Here is a 20,718-nt window from a genome sequence, read left to right as displayed (position 1 = left end):
CTCCTCCTGCTGCACAAAAGGGGAGAAGGAGGAGCAATCGTGGCAGAACGAGTAGGAGAACCAGCAGAAGACATAACGAACGATCAGACGAGCGAGAACCACCGAGAGCCACGGAGCGACCAAGACCAGCATAGGAAGACACGGGTGACTGAAAAGGAGAGCGGCACGAGCAGCGAAGGAGGCACTGAAAGAGCGGCCGACTGACACTGCGACCGACTTTATTGCAAAATAAAGAGTCAAACCTTTGCGAAGCGATGTCCTCCGTCTATGGTCCGTACAACCCACACGATGGCGGCAGGAAGCCGTTCACAGTGTTAGATGTAAATATAAATGGAATACAATGATTTGCAAATCATTTTCAACCCATATTCAGTTGAATATGCCTATAACTGATAAACATTTTTTTTTTTTGCAAATAATCATTAACTTTAGAATTTGATGCCAGCAACATGTGACAAAGAAGTTGGGAAATGTGGCAATACATATTGACAAAGTTCAGGAATGCTAATAAACACTTATTTGGAACATCCCACAGGTCCATCCATCCATCCATCCATCTTCTTCCGCTTATCCGAGGTTGGGTCGCGGGGGTAGCAGCCTAAGCAGGGAAGCCCAGACTTCCCTCTCCCCAGCCACTTCGTCTAGCTCTTCCCAGGGGATCCCGAGGCGATCCCAGGCCAGCCGGGAGATATAGTCTTCCCAACTTGTCCTGGGTCTTCCCCGTGGCCTCCTACCGGTTGGACGTGCCCTAAACACCTCCCTCGGGAGGCGTTCGGGTGGCATCCTGACCAGATGCCCGAACCACCTCATGTGGCTCCTCTCGATGTGGAGGAGCTGCGGCTTTACTTTGAGCTCCTCCCGGATGGCAGAGCTTCTCACCCTATCTCTAAGGGAGAGCCCCGCCACCCGGCGGAGGAAACTCATTTCGGACGCTTGTACCCGTGATCTTATCCTTTCGGTCATGACCCAAAGCTCATGACCATAGGTGAGGATGGGAACGTAGATGAACCGGTAAATTGAGAGATTTGCCTTTTGGCTCAGCTCCTTCTTCACCACAACGGATCGATACAGCGTCCGCATTACTGAAGACGCCGCACCGATCCGCCTGTCGATCTCACAATCCACTCTTCCCCCACTCGTGAACAAGACTTCTAGGTACTTGAACTCCTCCACTTGGGGCAGGGTCTCTTCCCTAACCCGGAGATGACATTCCACCCTTTTCCGGGCGAGAACCATGGACTCGGACTTGGAGGTGCTGATTCTCATTCCTGTCACTTCACACTCGGCTGCGAACCGATTAAGTGAGAGCTGAAGATCCCGGCCAGATGAAGCCATCAGGACCACATCATCTGCAAAAAGCAGAGACCTAATCCCGCGGCCACCAAATCGGAACCCCTCAACGCCTTGACTGCACCTAGAAATTCTGTCCATAAAAGTTATGAACAGAATGGGTGACAAAGGACAGCCTTGGCGGAGTCTAACCCTCACTGGAAACGTGTCCGACTTACTGCCGGCAATGCGGACCAAGCTCTGACACTGATCATACAGGGAACGGACCGCCACAATAAGACAGTCCGGTACCCCATACTCTCTGAGCACTCCCCACAGGACTTCCCGGGGGACACGGTCGAATGCCTTCTCCAAGTCCACAAAGCACATATAGACTAGTTGGGCAAACTCCCATGCACCCTCAAGAACCCTGGCGAGAGTATAGAGCTGGTCCACAATTCCACGACCAGGACGAAAACCACACTGTTCCTCCTGAATCCGAGGTTCGACTATCCGGCGTAGCCTCCTCTCCAGTACACCTGAATAAACCTTACCGGGAAGGCTGAGGAGTGTGATCCCACGATAGTTGGAACACACCCTCCGGTCTCCCTTCTTAAAGAGAGGGACCACCACCACAGTCTGCCAATCCAGAGGTACCTCCCCCGATGTCCACGCGATGCTGCAGAGTCTTGTCAACCAAGACAGCCCCACAGCATCCAGAGCCTTAAGGAACTCCGGGCGGATCTCATCTACCCCTGGGGCCTTGCCGCCGAGGAGTTTTTTAACTACCTCAGCAACCTCAGCCCCAGAAATAGGAGAGCCCACCACAGATTCCCCAGGCACCGCTTCCTCAAAGGAAGACGTGTTGGTGGGATTAAGGAGGTCTTCGAAGTATTCCCTCCACCGATCCACAACATCCACACTCGAAGTCAGCAGAACACCATCCGCACCATACACGGTGTTGATAGTGCACTGCTTCCCCTTCCTGAGGTGGCGCATGGTGGTCCAGAATCGCTTCGAAGCCGTCCGGAAGTCGTTTTCCATGGCTTCCCCGAACTCCTCCCATGTCCAAGTTTTAGCCTCCGCGACTGCTAAAGCTGCACACCGCTTGGCCCGTCGATACCAGTCCACTGCCTCTGGAGTCTTATGAGCCAAAAGAACCCGATAGGACTCCTTCTTCAGCTTGACGGCATCCCTCACTGCTGGTGACCACCAACGGCTTCTGGGATTACCGCCACGACAGGCACCAACAACCTTGCGGCCACAGCTCCAATCAGCCGCCTCGACAATATAGGTTCAGAACATGGTCCACTCGGACTCAATGTCCCGCACCTCCCTCGTGACATGTTCAAAGTTCTTCCGGAGGTGAGAATTGAAACTCTCTCTGACAGGAGTCTCTGCCAGACGTTCCCAGCAGACCCTCACAATGCGCTTGGGCCTGCCAGGTCTGTCCGGCATCCTCCCCCACCATCGCAGCCAACTCACCACCAAGTGGTGATCAGTAGAAAGTTCTGCCCCTCTCTTCACCCGAGTGTCCAAAACACGAGGCCGCAAATCCGATGACACAACTACAAAGTCGATCATGGAACTGCGGCCTAGGGTGTTCTGATGCCAAGTGCACATATGGACACCCTTATGTTTGAACATGGTGTTTGTTATGGACAATCCGTGACGAGCACAAAAGTCCAATAACAAAACACCACTCGGGTTTAGATCCAGGCGGCCATTCTTCCCAATCACGCCTCTCCAGGTTTCACTGTCGTTGCCAACATGAGCGTTGAAGTCCCCCAGTAGGACAAGGGAATCACCCGGGGGAGCACTTTCCAGTACTCCCTCGAGTGTACCCAAAAAGGGTGGGTACTCTGAACTGCTGTTTGGTGCGTAAGCACAAACAACAGCAAGGACCCGTCCCCCCACCCGAAGGCGGAGGGAAGCTACCCTCTCGTCCACCGGGTTGAACTCCAACGTGCAGGCTTTGAGCCGGGGGGCAACGAGAATTGCCACCCCAGCCCGTCGCCTCTCACTGCCGGCAACGCCAGAGTAGAAGAGAGTCCAGTCCCTCTCGAGAAAACTGGTTCCAGAGCCCTTGCTGTGCGTCGAGGTGAGTCCGACTATATCCAGCCGTAACTTCTCTACCTCGCGCACTAGCTCAGGCTCCTTCCCCCCCAGTGAGGTGACGTTCCACGTCCCAAGAGCTAGCTTCTGTAGCCGAGGATCGGACCGCCAAGTGCCCTGTCTTCGGCTGCCGCCCAGCTCACAATGCACCCGACTTTTATGGCCCCTCCCATTAGTGGTGAGCCCATTGGAGGGATGACCCACGTTGCCTCTTCGGGCTGTGCCCGACCGGGCCCCATGGGGACAGGCCCGGCCACCAGGCGCTCGCCATCGTGCCCCAACTCCGGGCCTGGCTCCAGAGCGGAGCCCTGGTGACCCGCGTCCGGGCAAGGGAAATCTGAGTCCATTTAGTTGTAATTCCGTAGAAGTCTTTGAGCTGCTCTTTGTCTGATCACTCACCTAGGACCTGTTTGTCTTGGGAGACCCTACCAGGGGGCATGAAAGCCCCCAGACAACATAGCTCCTAGGATCATTGGGACACGCAAACTCCTCTACCACGGTAAGGTAGCAGCTCAGAGAGGAGCATCATCCCACAGGTCCATCCATCCATCCATTTTCTACCGCTTATTCCCTTTTGGGGTCGCGGGGGGCGCTGGCGCCTATCTCAGCTACAATCGGGCGGAAGGCGGGGTACACCCTAGACAAGTCGCCACCTCATCGCAGGGCTCATCCCACAGGTGTGCAGGCTAATTGGGAACATGTGGGTGCCATGATTGGGTATAAAAACAGCTTCCCAAAAAATGCTAAGTCTTTCACAAGAAAGGATGGGGCGAGGTACACCCCTTTGTCCACAACTGCGTGAGCAAATAGTCAAACAGTTTAAGAACAACATTTCTCAAAGTCCAATTGCAAGAAATTTAGGGATTTCAACATCTACGGTTCATAATGTCATCAAAAGCTTCAGAGAATCTGGAGAAATCACTCCACGTAAGCGGCATGGCCGGAAACCAACATTGAATGACCGTGACCTTCGATCCCCTCAGACGGCACTGTATCGAAAACCAACATCAATCACTAGACGATATTACCACGTGGGCTCAGGAACACTTCAGAAAACCTTGTCACTAAATACAGTTGGTCGCTACATCTGTAAGTGCAAGTTAAAGCTCTACTATGCAAAGCAAAAGCCATTTATCAACAACATCAGAAACGCCGCCGGCTTCTCTGGGCCCGAGTTAATCAAAGATGGACTAATGCAAAGTGGAAAAGTGTTCTGTGGTCTGATGAGTCCACATTTCAAATTGTTTTTGAAAATATTCGACATAGTGTCATCCGGACCAAAGGGGTAGCGAACCATCCAGACTGTAATAGGTGGAAAGTTCAAAAGCCAGCATCTGTTTAGGTATTGGGGTGCATTAGTGCCCAAGGCATGGGTAACTTACACATCTGTGAAGGCACCATTAATGCTGAAAGGTACATACAGGTTTTGGAACAATATACGGTGCCATCTAATCGTCGTCTTTTTCATGGACGCCCCTGCTTATTTCAGCAAGACAATGCCAAGCCACATTCAGTATGTGTTACAACAGCGTGGCTTCGTAAAAAAAGACTGTGTGTGTTTTTGTGGCCTGCCTGCAGTCCAGACCTGTCTCCCATCAAAAATGTGTAGTGCATTATGAAGCGTAAAATACGACAGTGGAGACCCCGGACTGTTGAACGACTGAAGCTCTACATCAAGCAAGAATGGGAAAGAATTCCACCTGAAAAGCTTCAAAAATGTGTCTCCTCAGTTCCCAAAGGTTTATTGAGTGTTGTTAAAAGAAATGGTGATGTAACACAGTGGTGAACATGCTTTTTCCCAACTACTTTGGGACGTGTTGCAGCCATGAAATTCCAAGTTAATTATTATTTGCAAAAAAAAAAAAAAAAAGTTTATGAGTTTGCAATAAACCATTGAGAAGTGTTGTTCTTGAACTGTTTGACAATTTACTCACGCATTTGTTCACAAAGTGGTGACCTTTGCCCCGTCCTTGTTTGTGAATGACTGAGCATTTCACTGAAGCTGTTTTTATTCCCAATCATGGCACCCACCTGTTCCAAATTAGCCTGCACACCTGTGGGATCTTCCAAATAAGTGTTTGATGAGTATTCCTAAACTTTATCAGTATTTATCGCCACCTTTCCCAACTTTTTTGTCACGTGTTGCTGGCATCAAATTCTAAAGTTAATGATTATTTGCACAAAAAAAAAATGTTTATCAATTTGAACATCAAATATGTTGTCTTCGTAGCATATTCAACTGAATATGAGTTGAAAAGGATTTGTAAATAATTGTATTCCGTTTATATTTACATCCAACACAGTTACCCTATTCATATGGAATCAGGGTTTGTGTATAGATATATATATATATATATATATATATATATATATATATATATATATATATGTATATATATATATATATATCTATATATATATATATCTATACACAAACCCTGATTCCATATATATATATATATATATATGTATATATATATATATATATAGCAACCTGATCGTGACAAAAGGTGAGTTAAACGGCTGGAAAAGTGTGATTTTTATTTTATTTCTTCCGCTTGGCATCCCATAATTACACGGGACATTTGCACACTTGCAAGCATTGCAGCTTGTTGGATGAGGAATGCAATATATGAACGCTCGACACAGAGTCATATACCCGGATTAGCGAGTGGAGTCAATCTGTTCCTAGAAGCAGCTCTCTGATTGGTCGGATAGATGGTGATTATTATTGGGTGCAATGGGGGTCGAGCGACCCACCACCTCTGGAGGTCAGTTGTGCGTGGGTGTGTGTGTTAGTATCAGTGCTCATGTTGCCATGACTCTATTCAGATTACCCCAGTAGTTATGAACATCCGTTATCATCCCACACTACGTGTCAAAAATATTAAAATAACACAATAATTCATGGAATAATCATAAAACCTTTTTTTTTTTGCAAGATAAAGGCTGGGGGGAGAGGGGTTAAGATTCCAATGTACAGTGGGTCTGGATGAATTTGTGCATCATTTCTGTGAGATTCTGTGTGAGACTATTGCATTTAGATTAAGGTTTAGCATGTAGATATAATATTCAGATTTGGATTCAACATTTAGATTTTGGGGGCTCAATGGTGGAAGAGGGGTTAGTGCGACTGCCTCACAATACGAAGGTCCTGAGTAGTCCTGGGTTCAATCCCGGGCTCGGGATGTTTCTGTGTGGAGTTTGCATGTTCTTCCCGTGAATGCGTGGGTTCCCTCCAGGTACTCCGGCTTCCTCCCACTTCCAAAGACATGCACCTGGGGATAGGTTGATTGGCAACACTAAATTGGCCCTAGTGTGTGAATGTGAGTGTGAATGTTGTCTGTCTATCTGTGTTGGCCCTGCGATGAGGTGGCGACTTGTCCAGGGTGTACCCCGCCTTCCGCATGATTGTAGCTGAGATAGGCACCAACGCCCCCTGCGACCCCAAAGGGGAATAAGCGGTAGAAAATGGATAGATGGATTTAGATTTTGGCTTAACATTTAGATTGTTTTAGTTTAAATGTATGTTCTAAATTTAAAATCAATATTTAAATTGGGATTCCACATTTAGTTTTGAAATTTAGATTTACATTTCAAAATTTAGAATCAACATTTACATTCGGATTTCACAATTTCATTGAACAATTTTATTTGAGATTTATTTTTAATATTCAGATTTAGATTTAAAATGTATATTTAACATTTGGATTTTGATTTAACATTTGGGTTTGGATTAAACATTTCAAATTTTTATTCGGATTTAATGTTTTTTATTTAACATGTAACATATACATTTAACATTTACCTTTGAATTCAGCATTTATATTTAGGGTTAACATTTATATTCAGGTTTAACATTAGATTTATATTTTACATTTGCATGTATAGTTTACATTTAGATTCAGGTTTAACATTTAGATTTCAAATGTAAATTTAATGTTTAGATTTGAATTTCATAGTTAGTTTTGAAATTTAGATTCAGATTTCAAAATTTAGAATCCACATATGCATTCGGATTTCACAATTTTTTTGAACATTTAGATCTGAAATTTGGAGTTAGATTTCAAATTTAGATTCAGCATTTTAATTAGATTGAATATTTAGATTTGAGATTTAAATTTAAAATGTATATTTAACATTTGAATTTGATTTAGTATTTGAAATTTATATTCGGATTCAATATCTATTTAACATGTGATGAGTTACATTTACATTTACATTTAGATTTAACATTTAAATTAAACATTTAGATTTAAATTCAGCATTTATATTTAGGTTTAAGATTAGATTTATATTTTACATATGCATTTATAGTTTCCATTTAGATTTAGGTTTAACATTTGGACTCAGGTTTAACATTTAGATCTCAAATGTAGATTTGATGTTTAGATTTGGATTTGACCTTTAGTTTTGAAATTTAGAATCCGCTTTTGCATTCGGATTTGACAATTATATTGAACATTTAGATTTGAAATTTAGCTTTAGATTTCAAATTCAGACTAAGCATTTCAATTAGATTGAATATTCAGATTTGAGATTTAAATTAAAAATGTATATTTAAAATTTAGATTTGATTGAGAGTCAGCTCCTTCAAGTTCCTCGGCACCCTCATATCTGCTGACCTGTCCTGGACCCAAAATACAACTGCGGTCATCCGGAAGGCCCAGCAGAGACTCCATTTCCTGAGGGTACTGAGGAAGAACAGACTGGAGAGGCAGCTGATGGTGACCTTCTATCGCTCGGCTGTCGAGAGCCTGCTGACGTACTGCATAACAGTGTGGTACGCCAGCTGCACTGAAGCAGACAAACAGGCGATTCAGAGGGTCATAAAGTCGGCACAAAAAATCATCGGCTGTCCCTTGCGCTCCCTGAAGGACTTACACAACTCCCGTTGCCTCAACAGAGCAAAAAACATTACCAAGGACAGCACACACCCTGGCTTCCACCTGTTCTACTTGCTACCATCAGGCAGGCGCTACAGGTGCATCAGAGCCAGAACAAACAGGCTCAGAGACAGCTTCTTTCCCTAAGCTGTCACCATGTTGAACTCTAACTTATAATAATAATAATTCACCCCTATACAATATAATGCCCTAATACCCTCCTGTGCAATACTACCCTTCGAGTGCAATATGTCCGTCACTGATTGTTATTTATTACTTCGGTACTCCTGTCTTGCTCTGTACATTGTACAGTATTTGTATTTTGTACTTCTATAGTGTTTTGTATATTGTACAGAATTGCATATTATTTTTATTGGATAGTAGTCTGTAGGGCTTCACGGTGGCAGAGGGGTTAGTGCGTCTGCCTCACAATACAAAGGTCCTGCAGTCCTGGGTTCAAATCCAGGCTCAGGATCTTTCTGTGTGGAGTTTGCATGTTCTCCCTGTGAATGCGTGGGTTCCCTCCGGGTACTCCGGCTTCCTCCCACTTCCAAAGACATGCACCTGGGGAAAGGTTGATTGGCAACACTAAATTGGCCCTAGTATGTGAGTGTGAATGTTGTCTGTCTATCTGTGTTGGCCCTGCGATCAGGTGGCGACTTGTCCAGGGTGTACCCCGCCTTCCGCCCGATTGTAGCTGAGATAGGCGCCAGCGCCCCCCGCGACCCCAAAAGGGAATACGCGGTAGAAAATGGATGGATGGAAGTAGTCTGTTTATTTCAATTGTTAGTTTTTCCTTTATTACCTCTTATGTCATTTATTTCCCCCTATATTTGTTCCCACTACCGCACCTTAAATTGGAGTCTTTAATCTCGTTATATGCAAATATAATGGCAATAAAGTTCATTCTATTCTATTCTATTCTAATATTTGAAATTTATATTTGGTTTAACATTTTTTATTTAACATGTGAAGAGTTAATTTACATTGTGATTTAGATTTAACATTTGAATTTAACATTTAGATTGAAATTCAGCATTTATATTTAGGTTTAAGATTAGATTTATATTTTACATATGCATTTATAGTTTCCATTTAGATTTAGTTTTTAAAATTTGGACTCAGGTTGAATATTTAGATCTCAAATGTAGATTTGATGTTTAGATTTGGATTTGACATTTAGTTTTGAAATTTAGAATCCGCTTTTGCATTTGGATTTGACAATTTTATTGAACACTTAGATTTTAAATTTAGCTTTAGATTTGAAATTTAGATTCAGCACTTCAATTAGATTGAATATTCTGATTTTTTTAAATTTAGATTCAGCATTTCAATAGATTGAATATTCAGATTTGAGATTCAGATTTAAGATGTATATTTAACATTTAGATTTAGATTCAATGGTAGAAAATTGATGGGTGGATGGATGGATTTGAAATGTACATTGGGATTTAACTTTTTTATTTAACATGTGACTAGTTACATTTGCATTTTACCTTAGATCATAACATATGTATACTGTAGATTTACTTTAGAATATCCATATTTCAGATTTAGATTTAAAATGTATAATTAACATTTAGATCTGGATTCAAAATTTGAAATTTATAGGTAAAATAAGGATTTGTTTTAACATTTGGATTTAGATTCAACATTTGAAATGTATATGTAACATTTGGATTGACCATTTAAATTTGGATTTAATATTGAGGAGTGGGGGTTGGGTAATTGACCCAGGACTCGCTGCAATGAGGAGATTAAAGACTAGACAAGAAGCGTACACGACACATCTGGCCGCACATCCACTCCTGCATGTCAGACAGCGGATTCTTAGTTTGGATGAAATTGGCTTTCACTTCCTGTCCGTCCAGACCTTTCCAGTGAGGGCGCGTGTCTCTGGCCCATTAGCAAGGGGCTGTCAAGTGAGCGATGCCGCCACGGACCTCGTTAGGAACGCAGAGTACACACGTTTAGCCGTGCATCCCTCCCACACACAAATATATGAATCAGACGCTCGGAAATGCAATCTTATTCTCATACATAGCGTCACTGTTCACTGAAACATTGCCTTAAATACAACATCATCTGAAATATAGTGCACGTATTAATTCAGTTTTCCCAAATAATCATTTAGCATTTAGATTTAGAATTTCTTATTAAAATTTAAATTTCTTATTTAGATTTAACTTTTTAATTTAGGTTTAATATTTTGATTCGGATTTCAATGGATGTCAATCATTGTTTATTTATATAGCCCTAAATCACAAGTGTCTCAAAGGGCTGCACAAGCCACAACAACATCTGCTCGGATCCCACATTTAACGTTTATATTTAACATGTGACTAGTTTAGTTACATGGCGGCACAGGGGTTAGTGCATGTGCCTCACAATACGAAGGTCCTGAGTAGTCCTGAGTTTAATCCCGGACTCGGGATCTTTCAGTGTGGAGTTTGCATGTTCTCCCCGTGACTGTGTGGGTTCCTTCCGGGTACTCCGGCTTCCTCCCACTTCCAAAGACATGCACCTGGGGATAGGTTGATTGGCAACACTAAATTGGCCCTAGTGTGTGAATGTGAGTGTGAATGTTGTCTGTCTATCTGTGTTGGCCCTGGGATGAGGTGGCGACTTGTCCAGGGTGTACCCCGCCTTCCGCCCGATTGTAGCTGAGATAGGCGCCAGCGCCCCCCGCCACTCCACAAGGGAATAAGGGGTAAAAAATGGATGGATGGATTTAAAATCTATATTTAGATTTCACATCTAGTTTTAATGTTCAGATTTAACATTTACATATAGATTCAACATTTGACAATATTTAGATGTAGAACATCACCTCGCTGGGGGGGAAGAGCCTGAGCTAGTGCGCGAAGTGGAGAAATTTCGGCTGGATATAGTCGGACTCACTTTGACGCACAGCAAGGGCTCTGGAAACACTTCTCTCGAGAGGGACTGGACCCTCTTCCACTCTGGCATTGCCGGCAGTGAGAGGCGACGGGCTGGGGTGGCAATTCTGGTGCACCCCGGCTCAAAGCCTGCATGTTGGAGTTCAACCCGGTGGACGAAAGGGTAGCCTCCCTCCGCCTTCGGGTGGGGGGAACGGTTCCTGACGGTTGTTTGTGCTTACGCACCAAACAGCAGTTCAGAGTACCCACCCTTTTTGGGAGCACTCGAGGGAGTACTGGAAAGTGCTCCCCCTTGTCCTACTGGGGGACTTCAACGCTCATGTTGGCAACGACAGTGAAACCTGTAGAGGCATGATTGGGAAGAATGGCCGCCAGGATCTGAACCCGAGTGGTATTTTGTTATTGGACTTTTGTGCTCGTCACAGTTTGTCCATAACAAACACCATGTTCAACATAAGGGTGTCCATATGTGCACTTGGCACCAGGACACCCTAGGCCGCAGTGCCATGATCGACTTTATAGTTGTGTCATCGGATTTGCGGCTTCATGTTTTGGACACTCGGGTGAAGAGAGGGGCGGAGCTTTCTACCGATCACCAGCTGGTGGTGAGTTGGCTGCGATGGTGGGGGAGGATGCCGGACAGACCTGGGAGGCCCAAACGCATTGTGAGGGTCTGCTGGAAACGTTTAGCAGAGTTTCCTGTCAGAGAAAGTTTCAATTCCCACCTCCAGAAGAACTTCGAACATGTCACGAAGGAGGTGCTGGACATTGAGTCCGAGTGGACCATGTTCCGCACCTCTATTGTCGAGGCGGCTGATCGGAGCTGTGGCCGCAAGGTAGTTGGTGCCTGTCGGGGCGGCAATCCTAAAATCCCTTGGTGGACACCAGCGGTGAGGGATGCCGTCAAGCTGAAGAAGGAGTCCTATCGGGTCCTTTTGGCTCATAGGACTCCGGAGGCAGTGGACAGGTACCGACAGGCCAAGCGGTGTGCAGCTTCAGCGGTCGCGAAGGCAAAAACTCGGACATGGGAAGAGTTCGGGGGAGCCATGGAAAACGACTTCCGGACGGCTTCGAAGCGATTCTGGACCACCGTCCGCCGCCTCACGAAGGGGAAGCGGTGCACTATCAACACCGTGTATGGTGTGGATGGGGCTCTGCTGACTTCAACTGTGGATGTTGTGGATAGGTGGAAGGAATACTTCGAAGACCTCCTCAATCCCACCAAAACGTCTTCCTATGAAGAAGCAGTGCCTGGGGAATCTGTGGTGGACTCTCCTATTTCTGGGGCTGACGTCGCTGAGGTAGTTAAAAAGCTCCTCGGTGGCAAGGCCCCGGGGGTGGATGAGAACCGCCCGGAGTTCCATAAGGCTATGGATGCTGTGGAGTTGTCTTGGTTGACAAGACTCTGCAGCATCGCGTGGACATCGGGGGCGGTACTTCTGGAATGGCAGACCGGGGTGGTGGTTCCTCTCTTTAAGAAGGGGGACCGGAGGGTGTGTTCCAACTATTGTGGGATCACACTCCTCAGCTTTCCCGGTAAGGTTTATTCAGGTGTACTGGAGAGGAGGCTATGGCGGATAGTTGAACCTCGGATTCAGGAGGAACAGTGTAGTTTTCGTCCTGGTCGTGGAACTGTGGACCAGCTCTATACTCTTGGCAGGGTTCTTGAGGGTGCATGGGAGTTTGCCCAACCAGTCTACACGTGCTTTGTGGACTTGGAGAAGGCATTCGACCGTGGCCCTCGGGAAGTACTGTGGGGAGTCCTCAGAGAGTATGGGGTATCGGACTGTCTTATTGTGGCGGTCCGCTCCCTGTACGATCAGTGCCAGAGCTTGGTCCGCATTGCCGGCAGTAAGTCGAACACATTTCCAGTGAGGGTTGGACTCAGCCAAGGCTGTCCTTTGTCACAGATTCTGTTCCTAACTTTTATGGACAGAATTTCTAGGCGCAGTCAAGGCGTTGAGGGGTTCCGGTTTGGTAACCGCATGATTAGGTCTCTGCTTTTTGCAGATGATGGCTTCATCTGACCGGGATCTTCAGCTCTCACTGGATCGGTTTGCAGCCGAGTGTGAAGCGACCGGAATGAGAATCAGCACCTCCAAGTCCGAGTCCATGGTTTTCGCCCGGAAAAGGGTGGAATGCCATCACCGGGTTGGTGGATGAGACCCTGCCCCAAGTGGAGGAGTTTAAGTACCTAGGAGTCTTGTTCACGAGTGGGGGAAGAGTTTATATTCGTGAGATCAACAGGCGGATCGGTGCGGCGTCTTCAGTAATGCGGACGTTGTACCGATCAGTTGTGGTGAAGAAGGAGCTGAGCCGGTAGGCAAAGCTCTCAATTTACCGGTCGATCTACGTTCCCATCCTCACCTATGGTCATGAGCTTTGGGTCATGACCGAAAGGATAAGATCACGGGTACAAGCGGCCGAAATGAGTTTCCTCCGCCGGGTGGCAGGGCTCTCCCTTAGAGATAGGGTGAGAAGCTCTGCCATCCGGGAGGAGCTCAAAGTAAAGCCGCTGCTCCTTCACATCAAGAGGAGCCAGATGAGGTGGTTTGGGCATCTGGTCAGGATGCCACCCGAACGCCTCCCGAGAGAGGTGTTTAGGGCACGTCCAACTGGTAGGAGGCCACGGGGAAGACCCAGGACACGTTGGGAAGACTATGTCTCCCGGCTGGCCTGGGAACGCCTCGGGATCCCCCGGGAAGAGCTAGACTAAGTGGCTGGGGAGAGGGAAGTCTGGGTTTCCCTGCTTAGGCTGTTGCCCCCGCGACCTGACCTCGGATAAGCGGAAGAAAATGGATGGATGGATGGATAGATGTAGGATTAACATTTAGATCCGACATTTAGATTTAGATTCAAGTTTAGATTTACCATTTAATATGAAAATTTTGATTTATTACGATTTAGCATTTAAATTTAGCTTTAACACGATTCGGATTTAACGTTTATATTTAACATGTGACCAGTTACATTTACTTTTTAATTTGGATCTAACATTTAAATTTAACGTTTGGTTTTAAATTAATCATTCATATTCAGGTTTAACGTTTATATTCAAGTTTAACATTTATATAATTTATAATTTATTTAGAATTTTACTTTGCAAAATAATGAAAAGTAATTTTACTCAAATGTCATTTTTACAAGAACAAAAAAATTGGCAATATTGGGATAAGTCGGAATTTAATGACAAATGTCAACATTTTGCATTAAAAAGTAATACTTTTACATAAATTGAATAATTTTACCAGACAATATTGCAATATTACAGAAGCGGAAAGAATATGAGAAATCGTCATCAATTTCTGTACAAGTACAACCCATTTACTATTTGTTATAAGAAATTCGACATTGTGAGAAAAAGACTACTTTTGTTTTTGGGGTTTTTTTTGTATTTGGTTTTCAATCTTCATTATTTACTTCAAATTATTACAGTATGTCTACTTATTTATTTATTATTTTAAATGAGTTTTGGCCAAAAGGGGTGCATTTCAATTTCTTACACACACTTGTTATTTCATATGTTGACCGGGGGGGAGAACTTTTAAAATCGACACACAGTCACTTTGAAAATCCCTCCTTTTTGGGACCACCCTCATTTTGATAGATTTCACCACCAGCGGTGCAATGAGACATTGTCTATTTTTTGTTTATAGTAATGTGCTTAAGGCCAATGACAGAGGAGTCACGGACCACAGATGCCCCCTGTGCTGCACTTTGGGCAACCCAGCTGTAGAAGCTAACTGTTAATGGCCACTGTAGTCTTGTATAGTAGTGTGTTTGTTCATCCTACGGTCACATATGTATTACATCAGCACCGGAAGTGGTAGACTAAGCTGTTCACCTGGCAAGTTTTTCTGGGATGGATAGGGACTTCCCTATCCGAGCTAAAACTGGGTTCTATTAACACAGATACGACTGTATATACGGCGGATACTGCCGTCCAAAATAGTTTCTCTCGTTTTGAGGAAATAACATTAGAAGAATTGTTACAACGTGTAACTGGAATATAACAAAGAACATGTTTACTTGACCCACTTCCTGGGAAACTTATCAAGGAGCTCTTTGTATTATTAGGTCCATCACTGCTAAATATTATAAACTTATCACTTTCCTCGGGCACTGTTCCCCTAGCATTCAAAAAAGCGGTTATTCATCCTCTCCTTAAAAGACCTAACCTCGATCCTGACCTCATGGTAAACTACCGACCAGTGTCTCACCTTCCCTTTATTTAAAAAATCCTCGAAAAAATTGTTGCAGAGCAGCTAAATGAACACTTAGCGTCTAACAATCTATGTGAAACCTTTCAATCGAGTTTCAGGGCACATCACTCTACTGAGACAGCCCTCGCAAAAATGACTAATGATCTATTGCTAACGATGGATTCTGATGCGTCATCTATGTTGCTGCTCCTCGATCTTAGCACTGCTTTTGATACCGTCGATCATAATATTTTATTAGAGCGTATCAAAACACGAATTGGTATTTCAGACTTAGCCCTGTCTTTGTTTAACTCTTATCTTACTAACAGGATGCAGTGTGTCTCCCATAACAATGTGACCTCGGACTACGTTAAGGTAACGTGTGGAGTTCCCCAGGGTTCGGTCCTTGGCCCTGCACTCTTCATCATCTACATGTTGCCGCTAGGTGACATCATACGCAAATACGGTGTTGGCTTTCACTGTTATGCTGATGACACCCAACTCTACATGCCCCTAAAGCTGACCAACACGCCGGATTGTAGTCAGCTGGAGGCGTGTCTTCATGAAATTAAACAATGGATGTCCGCTAACTTTTTGCAACTCAACGCCAAAAAAACGGAAATGCTGATTATCGGTCCTGCTAGACACCGACCTCTATTTAATAATACAACTTTAACATTTTGACAACCAAATAATTAAACAAGGCGTCTCGGTAAAGAATCTGGGTATTATCTTCGACCCAACTCTCTCCTTTGAGGCACACATTAAAAGCATTACTAAAACAGCCTTTTTTCAGCTCTGTAATATCGCTAAAATTCGCTCCATTTCGTCCACTAAAGACGCTGAGATCATTATCCATGCGTTTGATACGTCCCACCTCAATTACTGTAACGTATTATTTTCGTGTCTCCCCATGTCTAGCATTAAAAGATTACAGTTGGTACAAAATGCGGCCGCTAGACTTTTGACAAGAACCAGAAAGTTTGATCATATTACGCCTATACTGGCTCACCTGCACTGGCTTCCTGTGCACTTAAGATGTGACTTTAAGGTGTTACTGCTTACGTATAAAATACTACACGGTCTAGCTCCAGCCTATCTTGCCGATTGTATTGTACCATATGTCCCGGCAAGAAATCTGCGTTCAAAGGACTCCAGCTTATTAGTGATTCCCAGAGCCCCAAAAAAGTCTGCGGGCTATAGAGCGTTTTCCGTTCGGGCTCCAGTACTCTGGAATGCCCTCCCGGTAACAGTTCCTGATGCTACCTCAGTAGAAGTATTTAAGTCCCACCATAGAACTCATAGTATACTCTAGCCTTTAAATAGACCCTCTTTTTAGACCAGTTGATCTGCCGTTTGTTTTCTTTTTCTCCTCTGTCCCACTCTCCCTTGTGGAAGGGGTCCGGTCCAATGACCATGGACGAAGTACTGGCTGTCCAGACTCGGGACCCAGGATGGACCGCTCGTCCAGAGTCGGGACCCAGGATGGACCGCTTGCCTGTGTATCGGCTGGGGACATCTCTGTGCTGCTGATCCGCCTCCGCTTGGGATGGTTTCCTGTTGGCTCCAATGTGGACGGGACTCTCACTGCTGTGTTGGATCCCCTTTGGACTAGAATCTCGCGGTTGTGTTGGATCCACTATGGATTGAACTTTCACAGTATTATGTTAGACCCGCTCGACATCCATTGCTTTCGGTCCCCTGGGGGGGAGGTCCTCTCCAAGGGTTCTCATAGTCTAATCATTGTCACCGACGTCCCACTGGGTGTAAGTTTTCCTTGCCCTTATGTGGGCCCTACCGAGGATGTCGTAGTGGTTTGTGTTGTGGTTTGTGCAGCCCTTTGAGACTGATTTAGGGCCATAGAAATAATCATTGATTGATTGATTGATTGAAATCAACACAAAAATCGTGACTTTGGAGCAATGTTCAAAGACTCTAGTATTTGGCTCTATTAGATGCAATCGTTTTCTGTACTTGGACCATGATTTCCGTTCGAACTTGTTCACCGGTCCTCCATATGGAAGCTACTTTTCCTTGTTGATGTCTCTAGAAGGGTAGAAATACAAGAACACACATCTTGACTGGGACTAGTGACTGGTCCAGATGGTGGTCTTAGTGGCTCGTGTGATGGAGATAGTGGCAGGTGGGGCCTGGGTGGTGCTGGGTGGGGGCGAGTGGGTTAATGCTCTCTGATTGGAATGCACAGCTGCACAGAACTCCACTTGCACAGACAGACAGACAGACAGACACACACACACACACACACACACACACACACACACACACACACACACACACACACACACACACACACACACACACACACACAGCTGAGTATGCATGGACTGCACAGACGTTTTTCGAGAAGCTCGGGGAGGCTTCAAAGTCTTGCATGACTCAGCAGCGCATGGACGCTTCATCGTGGGATTGTTTTTGTTTATCATTCATGTCATCAGCCCAGCTCGCCGCCGCGCCGTCTGCTCTACCGCCAGCCTTTATAAGCCTGAAAATATCTTCACTGTGTGGACTCCTCGGATGCATCACTTGATGGATTAAGAGGTGTGGAAGAGGTCACTTTTACTCTTCCAGGACGTTGGGATGAGATCATGACCTGAGCAAACTCCCGAACTCTGACTTTACAGATTATATTTTGGCCACAATTCCTTTTAAAATCTTCTGAAAGTACATACTGTAAATTCAATGCATTCGTTACAAACTGTTAAATCAACTATCAAAATGCACTGAACTGGATGCACTTGTACAATGACAATACAGAACATACTACACCATTTAAAAACAAATTTAAATAATAAAAAAATACATAATGATAATAATAAAAATTCCCAATAGGAGCCCGGTCGGAAATTGACTTTGTTTATTTTTTTTAATGCATTTTTAATCAGTCCAACAAAAATAATACAATAATAATACAATTCCTAAGCATCATTCAGAATAACAATCAACAGAGTAGTTGAGAGGACACACAAACATGACACAAAACAATCAAAAGTATTTAAACAAAAATGAATATCAACAACAGTATTAATATTTATAAGAATTCCAACAAAACAGTGATTAAAAATCCCTCATCTACATTGTCATCACCGTCATTTATAAAAAAATAAATGAATAAACACTTTTTAAATTTCACCATTTATTTAAAAAAATCATACCCTTTTTCCCCCACTTTTCATGGGGTGCCGTAAGTGGCGACCCATCACCGTTCCTGTTATGTTCCTGTACAAAGTGTGTCCAACCTTGAAGGGGTTTGTGGTGAAAATGACATTTTGTTGTACTTCTGCAATGACAATCAAGAGCCGACTAATCGTACCATACCATTTAAAAGAAGGACTGTTGAAAGTATAACCTCAGTCTATAAACTTTTAATCCTGCAGTGATAATGGTACTTGTAAGAAACGTACTATATTTGTCGCCACGGAAACCAGGATTAGTGATTTAGGAGTAGCTAAAACACTGCCGACTGCGGATGGACATTAGCCGCCAGTTAGCTAGCCAGGTCCTAAAGCACCTCTTCCTGAGGGCGTTTCAGTGTTATAACTTCACCTTTACCTTTAGTTTTTAAGCCAAAATGCGTCCATTGTCCCTTTTCTGTCTAAACACTGTGTCTGCTTGTAAGTACTCAGTGATTCTGTGCTGCCGAACATGCTCAACTGCTAGTAAAATTAACAGGGTGGTATGGTACCGGATATGATTCATTAGTATTGCGCTATCATACCAATACCTGTATACTGTACAACCCTGTGGCAAACTAGTAAACAACATACTTTATATTCGTAATATGTTTACCAACGCTGAACAAATAATGATAGTATTATGTGTGAGTATTAAAATACATGGACAACCGCTCACATACAGGTAGGGATGGGTACCAAATCCCGCCGGTCAAATAAAGTCCCGCTCAGTTTCTGACTCATCTGGCGGACTCGGTCAAACTACAGTCACGGTCAAAAGTTACTTGTAAAGAACATAATGTCATGGCTACAACTCTTATTTTTTTGTGATAGAGTGATTGGAGCACATACTTGTTGGTCACAAAAAATTTTCATGAAGTTTTCTTATTTTATGAATTTATTATGGGTCTACTGAAAATGTGACCAAATCTACTGGGTCAAAAGTATACATACAGCAATGTTAATAATATGTGGTTACATGTCCCTTGGTAAGTTTCACTGCAATAAGGCACTTTCGGTAGCCATCCACAAGCTTCTGGCAAGCTTCTGCTTGAATTTTTTGACCACTCCTCTTGACAATATTGGTGCAGTTCATCCAAATGTGTTGGTTTTCTGAAATGAAATTATTTCTTCAGCATTGTCAAGACTTTGGGAAGGCCATTCTAAGACCTTTATTCTTGCCAGATTTAGCCATTCCTTTACCACTTTTGACATGCGTTTGGGCTCATTATCCTGTTGGACCACCCAAGTGCGCCCAAGACCCAACCTCCGGGCTGAAAATTTTAGGTTGTCCTGAAGAATTTGGAGGTAATCCTCCTTTTTCACTGTCCCATTTAAAGCACCAGATCCATTGGCAACAAAAGAGGCCCAGAACATAATACTACCACCAACATGCTTGACGGTAGGATGGGTGTTCCTGGGATTAAAGGCTGCACCTTTTTTCCTCCAATCATATTGCTGGCTATTGTGGCCAAACAGCTCAATTTTGGTTTCATCTGACATCACATGAACAAAGATATGACCTTCTGGAGGAATGTTCTGTGGTTAGCTTGCCAGAAGCTTGTGGATGGCTACCAAAAGTGCCTTATTGCATTGAAACTTGCCAAGGGACATGTAAGCAAATATTAACATTGCTGTATGTATACTTTTGACCCAGCAGATTTGGTCACATTTTCAGTAGACCCATAATAAATTCATAAAAGAACCAAACTTCATGAATGTTTTTGGTGACCAACAAGTATGTGCTCCAATTCACTCTATCACAAAAATTTAAGGGTTATAGAAATGATTGGAAACTCAAGACAGCCATGATATGTTCTTTACAAGTGTATGTAAACTTTTGATTGCGACTGTACATCTTTCTGTAACGTTGCAGTTTTCAATACCAACAAAGAAATTGGCTAAAAAAAAAACCATTCTGTCGTAAGTAAACCACACTGGCTTTTATGGTGATAACTGGCAATAAGTACTCTGGCTCTTGGACGAACAAGGACCCCTGGTATGTTGGGCAAGCTACTTGGAAATGCTAGCCAGCTAAGCTACACGTTGCTTTCAATTTAAATGTAGCTAGGCTACAGGGGAAGCTGTCCCCGGAGAATTGTAGCAAACTACCCAACCAGTCTCCGTTCTAATTCATCTCAAAGGTGTTCCATCG

This window comes from Nerophis ophidion, linkage group LG07 (genome assembly GCF_033978795.1).
Source record: "Nerophis ophidion isolate RoL-2023_Sa linkage group LG07, RoL_Noph_v1.0, whole genome shotgun sequence".
Taxonomy (NCBI): domain Eukaryota; kingdom Metazoa; phylum Chordata; class Actinopteri; order Syngnathiformes; family Syngnathidae; genus Nerophis; species Nerophis ophidion.
The sequence above is the reverse complement of the archived record's forward strand: the minus strand, read 5'-3'. Positions refer to the sequence as shown.